This window comes from Podarcis vaucheri (assembly GCF_965113315.1).
Source record: "Podarcis vaucheri genome assembly, chromosome: 3".
NCBI lineage: Eukaryota > Metazoa > Chordata > Lepidosauria > Squamata > Lacertidae > Podarcis > Podarcis vaucheri.
Window position 1 is genome coordinate 50,659,295 of NC_138761.1, and position 12,810 is coordinate 50,672,104.

Genomic DNA, 12,810 nt, shown 5'->3' on the forward strand with positions numbered 1-12,810 from the left:
ATTATTATTATTATTATTATTATTATTCCCAAGCCACTCTGGGTGGCTTCCAACACACACAAAAATAGCTCTAAAACAGCTTAGAGCAGGCATGGCCAACCTTGGCCCTCCAGCTGTTTTGAGACTACAACTCCCATCATCCCTAGCTAACAGGACCAGTGGTCAGGGAAATTGTAGTCCCAAAACAGTTGGAGGGCCAGGTTTGGCCATGCCCGGCTTAGAGCTATAGCTCTAAAATCTGCTCCGGTGTTCCCCTAGCCCTCCAGAACTGATTTCGAGGGTGCTTGGGTGGGGGAGGCTGGCAAGAGAGCCACACTGTTGGATACAGCTGTTCCCCTTGATTTTAATCTTAAGTAACCTCTTGGCCCTAGTGGTACCTTTCTTGATCTCTGGCATGCATTCTAGCTGAGCTTTTAATATTCTGCTTTTAAACAACTCCTGAGCATTTTTGAGAGATATGCCCCTCTTGACTTTGCCTTTCAACTTCCCTTTTTAACAATCTTCTTATTTTGGAGAAGTTTCCTCTTTGGAAGTCAAATGCACTTGTGTTGGATTTCCTTGGCAAATGCCTACTTAAAGATATGCCAAATCTGACAGTACTGTGGTCACTGTTCCCAGTCAGTTCAACAACACTTACATCTTGTTGCAGGTCCAGGGTGTGTACTCATCCAGCCAGTTCCATCCTAAATTCCTTTATGGTATTTAGAATTTTTGCCTCTTTGTCATACTGGAACATGGCCTTGGGTAGCCATGAGCAAGCTGTGATAGCTACTGTAGATCTTGGTTTACCTAGGGTTACTATGAGAAAAAGGAGAGAAGGCCTTTGTACATTACGAAGTGTCAGAGTAGTGAAGCCAAAACATGGGACCCAGTTACTTTCTCAAAAGTCTGGTGAACAAAACAGATCCCGCAAAGAATCACGTCTTTTGTAACTGTTTCCTCCATACATTAAACATGAAAAATATTGGTCACAGAACCAAAAAGACAACAACTGGACACACAGGGTTCTCCCAATGAACCAGTGATTGGCATTGTCAGCAACGATCACCTGTTCAGGGAGAAAGAAACAGGTGCCATCTGTTTTGTGATATATGTGGGGAGTTGGAAGGATCATGTGCCTTCCCCAAGGATATATATATTGCACAGCACCCTTTTATATGAGTGGTCTTGAATCCGAAAGGAGCATCACTCTGTGCGTAGAAACCACTTTCCATGGGTGGAAGGCCTTTGATGAACTGGAGGCCAGCGGGTATCTTTCCATTACAATGACTGTGACGCTTCTTGGGTGATAACTGCAACTAGGAAAGCAAGAAATATAAACACCTTGCTTTTAAAAACCAGCTTAATGGCTCCAAGGTTTGCAGTGCACCTTACAAACCTGTGCCTTAAATTCCTGCCCTAATAACTATTTTAACCTGGGATCTGGAAGAGGTGGACCGGCCGGGCAGTTGTAACGCACACCCTTCCCTTTCCTGCCATTCCTGAGCAGGGATAAAAGTGAAACCCGAGCAGAAAATGTTTGTGGTGCCACTAGCAATCAAGGGTTCCGTTGCCACAGTAACTGGAACACTTCATCAGCTCAGCTAACAGATGGCCAGTGAGCAACAGGCAGCATATGTTCCAATAAGCACTGACATCAGCACAGATGGAGGGTGGGCAGGAGGCTGGCCCTGTAACATAACCTGACATTTCCTTCTCACTTGGTGCTGCATTGTTATAGCTCACACAGGAAGATTAGCAGGGAAAAGTGAATAGCATTAGGGAATCTGCTCAAGAACCAATTATTAACACTTCAGTGCAGTTTTAGATTTTTACTTAACCAGAATGCAACATTGTTAACAACATTCAGCTGCACAAAAGGAAATGCAGTGGGTTTTAATGACAGGGGCTTTATTTTCATCACAGGCAGGTTTTCCCAAGAACACTAATTAACAGGGATTGCCAAGTCCTAGGTGTCCTGATCTTTCCAGTTTTATTGATTACTCTTAAAAAAAACAAAAAAAAACACAACCACAGCAACATTATTTGTATAAATATTTCGGTTTCCTGGATAAATATTAAAAACCAGCCACACTTTTGAAAACTAAGAGATGGGAAGATGTGTTGATTGTTTGCTGTGACTTCCAGTTTCATCGTGGCATATATTAAAAATTCTTAATATAAAACTACCAAAATCATCATTTTAAGATGAGTGCAACCAGAAATAACCTCAGGGTTTCACCACCCCAACACCCATCTCCTGCACATAAATATTCCTATAAATTTTACATTATGATTTTGCGTGGTGGTTTTTTTTTTTTTTAAGACTTTTATGTATGGGAGAAGAGGTGAACAATAAATTGTAAATAAAATTATAAAACCCCAAACTCACAACTACAGGGAAACTACAGGGGAAAACACACCCACCCACCCCAGACCACATATTCCTTGATACTGAAGGTCAGGGGAATGACAATTCAAGTAGCACAGACATTTTAGAAATGATATAACTTATATGCTCAACACTTTTCTAATACCAAAACATCATTGAATATCAAAGTAGGTTGCCATCTAGACAGGCACTTCCCCTCCTCCTAAAAAAAAACTGGAGTAAGCTAAGAAATGTTTGTAAAAAAGGATAACTGAAATATTCACACATAGCTTGCCCCTGATATGCTATAAAAGTATGTGGTGCCTTTCTCCCAATGATGCATGAGAGATTTTCACAGGCGCTTCTCTCTCATGCTAATGAGACTTGGATCTCCATCCATCTTCTGCATGTCAGTAGGAGAACAGACCTAAGGCACTTTCACACAGTCTAGTAATGGGCCAATGTGGGGCCGCCTTGGGGTGAATTCATTAATCCCTTGAGGACCAACATGGTAAGACAGTCGACAGATATGGGCAGACACTCTGCAAGCCAGGAGTGACTGCCCATACCTGTGTCCACTACACTGTTCCTATCTTACTCTGCAGTTACCAAATGAACACCAAACAGAATCGACAGCACTGGGCTGATATTGACAACCTGAAAGGGGGCTTGTGAAGTGGTAGCTGTTTTAAGTGGAAATAAGTCTTCCTAAAATGAAAAAAAGGTCTTCCAAGGGCACAGAGAGGGACTAGGTAAAGCATGTAAAGTGCTCCGCCAGAATCACCAGCCCATTTAAAGACAATACACCCAGAGGAGGGGGAGGGTAGCAGAAGCTCCCCATTGTCAGAAAGGGTTATGTGGCATTAGAGAAGCAAGCACTGGGTACAGACTGGATGGGAGCGTGTACACAGTAATCATTTCCAGGAATTTCCTAAAAATTCTATGGAGCATTCAAATGCTATAAAAATGACACATCTCAGCTGGCTGGCTCATGGTCAGAAGAACTGTGAACACACCAAACTGGAGAACAACTTATTGGGGAAATGTTGCTTCATTTGTGATACAACTGAGCATTACCCTCTGGATAAGTTTATATTCTGAACAATAACGTAAAGGTAAAGGACCCCTGGACGGTTAAGTCCAGTCAAAGGTGACTATGGGGTGTGGCGCTCATCTAGCTTTCAGGCCGAGGAAGCCAGCATTTGTCTACAGACATCTTTCCAGGTCATGTGGCCAACATGACTAAACCGCTTCTGGCACAATGGGACACCGTGACAGAAACCAGAGCACATGGAAACACTGTTTAGCTTCCTGCCACAGCAGTACCTATTTATCTACTTGCACTGGCGTGCTTTCAAACTGCTAGGTTGGCAGGAGCTGGGACAGAGCAACAGGAGCGCACTCTGCTGCGGAGATTCGAATCGCCAACTTTCTGATCAGCAAGCCCAAGAGGCTCAGTGGTTCAGACCGCAGCGCCACCCACATCTGAACAAAAACAAAAGTTTGGTGAACCTTATGCTGGAAACTGTACATGGATTTGCCCAAAGACTGAACATGGGACTATATGTAAGGGAACCCTATAGGGCTCCTTGTGCATCCTTTGTTGATCCTGACATGTATACCTGGGTCTGATGTGCCCTTGATGTGCCCTTTTCCTCCCCGATGCTAGATCCCAATGGTTAATAGAGCTGCTCTGCAGAGTGGGCTGCTTGCTTCCTCTCTTTTGTCTTTGACATGGATGTTGCTAACCAGACATGCAAAAGGCAAATCTGTCCTTTCTAACGTTACTCCTGATGGGGCTTGAACTGGCACTGTCTGTTTCCTATTGCAGTGGCCTATCCAGTGAACTAAGGGACGCGTGTGGTGCTGTGGGTTAAACCACAGAGCCTAGGACTTGCCGATCAGAAGGTCAGCGGTTTGAATCCCCGCGATGGGGTGAGCTCCCATTGCTTGGTCCCTGCTCCTGCCCACCTAGCAGTTCAAAAGCACGTCAAAGTGCAAGTAGATAAATAGGTACCGTTCCAGCGGGAAGGTAAACAGCATTTCCGTGCGCTGCTCTGGTTCACCAGAAGCGGCTTAGTCATGCTGGCCACATGACCCGGAAGCTGTACGCCGGCTCCCTCGACCAATAAAGCGAGATGAGAGCCGCAACCGCAGAGTCGGCCACGACTGGACCTAATGGTCAGGGGTCCCTTTACCTTTACCTATCCAGTGAACTATAAGCTCCTGGAAGGGTGCAGCTCTTGCTCCTCTTGCAAGTTGTTCTGCTATGTGTATGAGCTGGTGTCATGGTGTGACAGTAAAATTGAAGTGTGGGAGCTCATCCTGACCTCCCCAGTAGCCACAGCCCCAAGGAGAGACCAGAAGCTCAGGCAGCTTTATTGATGCCTGGGGCGAAGTTGATGCCCTCATTTTGAACACAGAAGTCAACCCGACTAGCAGCTGATTCTTCACTGGCAAAAACACAGCAACCCTCCACTGCACCTCAGTGAGGCACAGGGCAGGCCAAATAGTACACACATCTCAGTCCTCCAACAGAGGGGAATGGCTGGTAGCACCACTGACCCCGTCTACTGCCTGAGGAAGACCACTTACCCAGCCTAATGATAGGGCCAGCCATTAAAACCCATCTTATTAGGATCAGCCTAACTGCAATCCTGTCCATAATTTCATGAGTGTCAGCTTCACTGAACTATGTGGTGTTATTTTCTGACTGCATAGGTTCAACTGTGTAGGTAAAACACACGGAGCTTTAACAAGGGATCTTCAGGCAGCTCAAATTCAACCTCGAGTTTTAATCCAACATGCAAATGAATGGGCAAAGAATTGTTACTATTTAAACCCTATCAAAGAATAGGAAAGAAGCATCCAGCCTCTGCTTATTTTTGTCATTTTTTTCTCTATGATAATCTGTCACAAACTTGAAAGGCTTATTTTTACCTCATTCACTTGCCAGAGCAAGGGGAATCCATTAATTACCCTGGCATGTTAGGCTGATGTGGAAGTGCCATTTGGGATGCCCTTCCCTCATTGGTGGGAGTCCACATGGTTGCCATGGTCAATGGAGAGGTGGCTCCCAGCCACACATATCCTGTGTGGGCTATTGTTGTTTGGTTCTCACCTTGGTGGCTGGGAGACCACAGGATCCCAACTAAGGTAAGCCATGCTGACATTAAGCCACTGCAAGCTAGCCATTGCCATAGCAGGCAAATTATATTGCCCCATTTGTCGTCCGCAGTGAATATATACAATTATCCTGCTTTTCTGATCAAAAGCACTTAATAATCATATCTAAAGTACATATAACACAATGCACATTGTACAAAAAGTATATTAAAATACAACCTGCCCTAGGCATAGTATTCTTAGGTATATATTTATTAATGTGCTATAACCACTTTGATGTGGTTCTGATTTATTTTTTTGTTTCGTCTATGTACATGTATGTGTGCGCGTGTATATTTGTGATTTGATCTCAATGCAAATATATTTTATTTTGTTATCTGACTGTGCATTTCGGAATATATTTTCTCCTTTGTGATACAACTCCCCATCCCTTTTATGTACCTGCCATATCAGCTGACATTGCTGTGATAACCTGTCTATTTTGATGGACTTCTTTTGAACAGTTTGCCCCAAAGGAAAGAATAACACTGAATGCCAGAAACTGTTTGTCTTCTACTAGACGAGGTCCAGGCATTTTTTTTATTTTTTTTTTGAGATACCACTGGAGAACTGCTGGTGTAAAACAGAGTACTTTACGTCTGGGCATTGTAAATAGCCGTTCTTAGATACTGCAAACATAACAGAACCAGCTCTGGCCTTGCAGTGCAAAGTGCACATTTTCCTTTGCCTTGAAGCCTTTTATAAGCATTGCAGGTGCCTGGAAATAACAGGGGGAAACAGAGTCTCACTCCCCCTTTACTGTAGTTGTAGGGCTAAGAGACTGAATGATTTGTAATGAAGGTATATTGTAACATTTCTCACCAGGTGGCACTTTGTTAGCAACAATTAGATCCTGATTGATCTTTGAAGGGCTAATTCTTACATGTTTTGCAAGGGTCCTAGAAGGAGCAAGTGTTGAGTGGGAGCACTTTAAGAGTATTAGTGGGGTGGGGGTGGGGGGTGGGGAGAATAGAGCCTCAATACATTTGCAATACAATGACCGTGTCTCCTTTGCACCCCCTTAGCAAGCATTAGTTAGCACAGTAATTTGCTCTTACTCCTGTTATTATCCCCTCAGGAACTAATGGTCACTTTATTAATTAGTTGAAAATTGTATTCTAGGTCAAATGGCATCTTTGTTCCTCTATTGTTGCAAATTGCTACTGGTAGGCCCTGATAAGTGGAAGCCTTACTGCAAAATGGGAATGATCCTTTGCTTTTCAAGATAAAGACCATGGGCCAGCTGCGCTTTCTAGGGCCACAGAAGGGGTTTCAAAACGTCTAAGCACAGTGTTTCCCAAGACTGGCTTTTAAGCAATCACAGCCCCTCTGTACGATTTCTAATCATGGTCTGATCGTGTTATTGTATGTGTTGATTTTTCACAAAGCAAGTGGTCTCCAAATGCATTGCTTCTCTCAGCTCCTAGGTAACTGAGTCTGTGTTTTGAACGACGACAAAAAAAAAAAAAATATCACATGCTGCCCCAAGGCACTGACTTAAGTCCACGACTGGCGTTTTCACTTTTCAGTGTTCCTTCGTATCAACAATGAAACTAGCACACCTTATTTGACGTCCAAGCTTGTTCTTAATAAATCCCCAAGGTTGAGTAAACTGTGCTATCACAGCTGTTTGGCTTTGTTTGAAAGCGGGCACATAGCAGTCATGCTTTAAGTTGCCCTGTGCTGCTAAGGGAGGAAGGGTGAGGTAAAAATGAATAAATTCCACTTGCAAATGGTGGCGGAACCATAATATCAGTTAAAATATTTAGGCCCACAGTAATGCCCTCTCAAGTACAGGTAGGTAAGGGACCCCTGGACGGTTAAGTCCAGTCAAAGGCGACTATGGGGTTGCAGTGCTCATCTCACTTTCAGGCCGAGGGAGCCAGCGTTTGTCCATAGGCAGCTTTCTGGATCATGTGGCCAGCATGACTAAACCACTTATGGCACAACGGAACACCGTGGTGGAAACCAGAGCACACGGAAACACCATTTACCTTCCCATCGGAGCGGTACCTATTTATCTACTTGCACTTTGACTTGCGTTTGAACTGCTAGGTTGGCAGGAGCTGAGACTGAGCAATGGGAGCTCACTCCGTTGCACGGATTCGAACTGCTGACCTTCTGATCGGCAAGCCCAAGAGACTCAGTTGTTTAGGCCACAGCGCCACCCGCAGCCTCTCAAGTGCAGGTGAACCAGGACCACACTGTTGTTTTTTGTGAACCAGGGAGTTGAACATACAGATCTGAAATATAATCATATAATTGGGGAAATCATATTACTATCAGTGCATTTGTATGCTGTTTCCCTGCAAGATTATGTCCAAAGCAATAAACAGAACATTTTTCTTCAAAAACAAAACAATGGCAAAGAGCCACAATGTCAATATGTAAAACCTAAGTTAGGATTCACTTAATACACCTGGTTAGTGGAAGGAAGGACTTCCGCTTGTGCAATGGAGCTTTCCCTCTCCTTCCCATTAAAATTGGATCTGTAGGATCGGAAGAACAGTGCACAGTGGAAGGAGAGAGAGGATTGTTCTATCTGCAAGCTGAAATGCTTGTGCAGGCTGTGTGGGATATTTAATTGTAGTCAAACCAACAATTTCCGTTTTGCCAGATAGGCACATGAAGGGACCAGGGCTCAAAGAGCTTTCCTGTAAACTCGTTAGAGAGAACTCTGTAAGATCCCTCCTCTCTGTGCCCAGATGGCAAGAAGGCGTAGCCATTTATGCTCCTCCTTGCCAGGTCACCCTCTTGCTCTGCTCATCTCCACCATGCCTACAACGTGAGGTCATTGCAAGTCTGAGCTCCAGCTCAGGCTCCATTTTTAACCTAGACTTAAGTACGTCTTAGTAACTCAATTACCATGTTAAGCCTGCCTGAATGAAGCAGCTGTGTCTTATTACTCTTCAAGACGTATTCTGAGTAACTGTTATTTTTACCTTTTACAAGACTATGTGTGATCACAGTGTATTGAATGAAGTTCTATGGTATCTTGGGAACCACTATGAAGTATATCACCCTATAATAATAATAATAATAAAGTGATTTTGGAGGATAACATAAATTACAATTATGGAAAGAACAACAAGCCTTCAACAGTTATCATTTATTTGCATGCCACCTTTCCATAGATATAACGGGCTCAAGGCAGCTTACAACATGAAATGAATTACAAAATTACAAAAAAACTAAAACTAAATTTAAGTCATAAACAATAAATGAAAATATCTCAATAAGGATACAATAAAACTGAAAAATCCCCACATAGTTCATAATACAGTGTAAGAATAAAGATACAAAAACACAATACCAGTAACAGCAAAAATTAAGACTCTCCAAAATTAAACTCGTGATCCCAACAAAAGCTCCCCACCTCCTGGCCCCTGGTACCTCCTGAGCAACAGGTCTTGTAAGATGGCCTCTGGCTCCTTCTGCAATAGCAGGAGCTTTTGAAGCAAGAGTCAGTCTGGGCCCCACCCTCCCAGGCCAGGTGGAAATAGGCCAGCAAAGCAGGGAGTGGATATTGTGGGCCTCACAGCAAAGATGGCCCATACGTATATGAAGATGTATGGATTCTTTTTTTGGGGGGGAGGGGGGATTCCCTTGTCCCACTGCAGCCCATCCCCTACATCATACGCTTTTCGGAGGTTCCTAACTCTCAGCAGGAAGCTGGTAGAGGATGAAAGGATGGGAGGTGGGGAGTTCTATTTACAGAACAGAAATTAGGGTCCAAGCCATGGTACATTTTGTCAAAAGCAACCTTGAACCCAAAATTGAAAGAAGATTAAGAGGGAGAGAAACAAAAGCCTCAATGATCAACAAAGAAATAGTATATCGATCCTAAAAATTGTGAAGGTTACTTAAAAATAAGAAGAACCAGGAAGTCTAAGAATAATAAGATGCCATTGATACACACAGCAAATAACACAAATTAAACATCATGTACCTGGAAGGCATATACCATGGAAATGCAGGATTAATGCAAGAATGCCACAAATAATAAAACTATAGGTGAGACAGAGAGACGATAAGAAAGGGAATTAGTGAACAATAAAGCCGTAGGATAAGGTAATGGTGAATATCAAATGATATTCAAATCCTCATTTAAGTCCATCCTAGATGAGCAAAATTTTAAGATATAAATGAACATGAAATCTACTTAGAATATAAATACAGCCAGCACTGACTCCAATCATAAACTTCTTGAGCAAAATGATTTTTTTATCAGCTAAGCCAGTGCACTCCATAATTACCTTGTTTTCAGTCTACAGTTTGGTTCAACAGAAGTTTGATTTTTATGTGCACTTTTTTTTAAAGGGCCTGCTTTTGCATGAAGATTGTGAGACAGGGACCATATATCAAGCTTAAATTCAGGAGATAGGGTACAATCCACAAGGAAGTGCTACCTGAATTGGAATTTTGCAAAAGTATAGCTATGATTATGCCAGAAGAAAACTAACAATAGTCACACACTGCATCATTTTGACCACTGGACATGCATTCAAGATGCTTTCTGTGTATGTGAAAGTATGTATATATTGTGTGGCTATTTACAAATGGCTGAGCCATTCCCGAAAGTCCTAGTGAAAAGAAATGGAGATATTACTACTAAAAGATCAATTGTGTATGACTGTTTGTTGGAAGGAAGCACTGATTAGGAAATAGAACCAGAAGAAAATACCTATTTCAGGTTCCCCCAGGGTATGAAAGGACTTATCTTAAACCTTTATATGAGTCACCAGGTGCCATGCAAATTTTGGCGTGTCTTCTACAGTTGGGAAGATGAACCAGAGCTAAAAAATTATCTCGCTTTGTATGAACCTTCTATGAGAGCTATTTGAAACGCCACATTTTGAATATATATTTTAAAAAAGAGATCCCTAGTGATGTGATAAACTCTGCTTCATTCATACATTTTCTGCCGGCGAGATGTGCTCCTGTAATGTTAGCTATCACCTTTCTCCCACAAGGGATTGAATTAGGCTCTCTGTGCTGAAAGAACTTCCTGGATACTCACTGCTGATCTCAGAGGTTTAAAAATGAGATGGCAATCTCTCTGCCTGCTGTAGCAGGGGAGCTGGCCAAAAAGAATGGATCCAAGCAATGAGCATCATCCAAAACTGGTTGGAGTTGAGGGGCCAGCCACTCTCTCACCTTGTTAGCCTGTTAACTGAATAGTATTCTGTATTATATTCTCTGCTTTTCACACCTACATATGTATAAGCACAATAGTATGATGATATAGCATTGGGTTAATTTTATTTGGGGAAGCTGCATTACACACTCATTGCCGCCATTTTCTTTATTAAATGCAAACATAGTACACTCACCAAAATATAGCAAATCTATAATCTTTATCTCTCCTAAAAAAGGTAAAGGGACCCCTGACCATTAGGTCCAGTTGTGACTGACTCTGGGGTTGCGGTGCTCATCTCGCTTTATTGGCCGAGGGAGCCGGCGTACAGCTTCTGGGTCATGTGGCCAGCATGACTAAGCCGCTTCTGATGAACCAGAGCAGCGTACGGAAACACTGTTTACCTTCCCGCCGGAGCGGTACCTATTTATCTACTTGCACTTTGACGTGCTTTCGAACTGCTAGGTTGGCAGGTGCAGGGACCGAACAACGGGAGCTCACCCCGTTGCAGGGATTCGAACCACTGACCTTCTGATCAGCACGTCCTAGGCTCTGTGGTTTAACCCACAGCGCCACCCACGCCCCTTTATCTCTCCTAGTTTGTCCAGAATTAAATTTCTCCCATAATCAGATTTCAAGTGTGTTTATGTTAGAATATTAAAATACAATTCACTCTGATGCTTCAATTATGTCTTACGTATGCTGTGAACTGCTTTGGGAACTCTGCTTGAAAAAAAGGATGCAGTTCTATCAAAGAGATATACCAATATACATTGTGGGTACGAATAACTGACTGCTAATAAAATCATTATTTTTTATTGGCACAAAAGCACCCATATCAGTAAGAGCTGGAAACATCAAAGATTGCCCACACCCCATTTTGAAGTTTTTCCCTTTCACTATAATAAGTTTTGCTGTGCTTTAAGCAAAGCTCTTCAGGTCAAAGCAAGCTACATTACACAGCTCATTTTTTAAAAGCTAGAATGTGCTTAATTGCTCTTCCAGCAATATAAATCAGTCAATTGGTTTTAATGATTAATAATGAATAATTTTCCATACATTATCAGACCCCCTTTTCCTCTCTCACTCTTCCTCCCTCCAGTTCCACCCAGGAGGAGAATCATCTGGGGCCACCTAAAAACACAAACAAACAGTCATGGAGCTAAAGTAAGCAACTACTCTATATATTCACAGAAAAGAAGAACATTTGCCATGTTTGTGTGGCAATACAAAATGAAATGAAACTTTTGTTTCAAACAACAGTTTGGAACTACATAAATAAGCCCCTCCTGATCTTTATAACTCTCTAGCTGATAACAGACAATTGTAGGTGAATGTTGATTTGCTGTGATAATTATTTTTAATTCTGTCTATGCAACAGTCAATTCTATACCTCAGACAAGGATCTCGGACCATGCACTACAAGAAGAACAACAGATATATATGTGCTTCGGTGCTTTCAGCTCTTTAAAATAGACTACACCATGTTACGCAGCAAAAACAATAACAACAACAACAACAACCCTAAAAACCTGAGGGGCATTCCCTGCTGGTTATGGACAAATGTTATAAAACTATGATGCCCGTGTTGATAGCTTGGTTTATAGACCACCTAGATGTAAAGTTGAACTGCCTCTGGGCTGCAATTCTGAAACCATTTATTAAGAGAATAGGAAGACATTGGGAGAGGGATAATAATAATTATAATGTGCTGTGTATGTATGTATGTATGTATGTATGTATGTTGTGATACCACAGTTTTACATTATTTTAACTTTATTTATTTAACTATTTATTTGGGGGAGGATCAGTGAATTCAGGAGAAACATTAATAAAGAAAACTACAGCAACTGTATCAAGACCTCACCCATTGCCTCCAATGTCAACATCCACACTAGAGAATTTGGTCCTCATGTTTTGACAGCAATGTCAATATTCAAGAGGAAGTAGCCTTAAAGATAGTATGGCCAGTACTTTCAAATGTAGGCTATATAGGCCTCATAAACTGAAGTACAAAGGCTCCCCCACTATCTCTTCCCTTGGAATGCCTGGCCTATCGTTGTTGCCACAGGGGGCAGAAAGCCAGGTGGTGGAACCCTTGGGGAGTAGATACAGCTCTGGGGCTCAATATTACTTAGTCCTGCCTTTGTCTGACAGC

General features: G+C 42.4%; 1 protein-coding gene across 3 annotated transcripts in view; it reads right to left on the bottom strand.

Annotated features, from left to right (window-relative positions):
- Positions 1 to 8,609: 8,609 nt before the first annotated feature.
- The window catches only part of FAM120B (family with sequence similarity 120 member B), a 38,308-nt gene continuing 34,107 nt past the window's right edge, over positions 8,610 to 12,810 (bottom strand). For all 3 annotated transcript variants that reach the window (XM_082217095.1, XM_082217096.1, XM_082217094.1), the window contains exon 11: positions 8,610 to 11,786. The gene's annotated coding sequence lies outside the window, so the exon portion shown is untranslated. The remainder of the gene's footprint in view (positions 11,787 to 12,810) is intronic.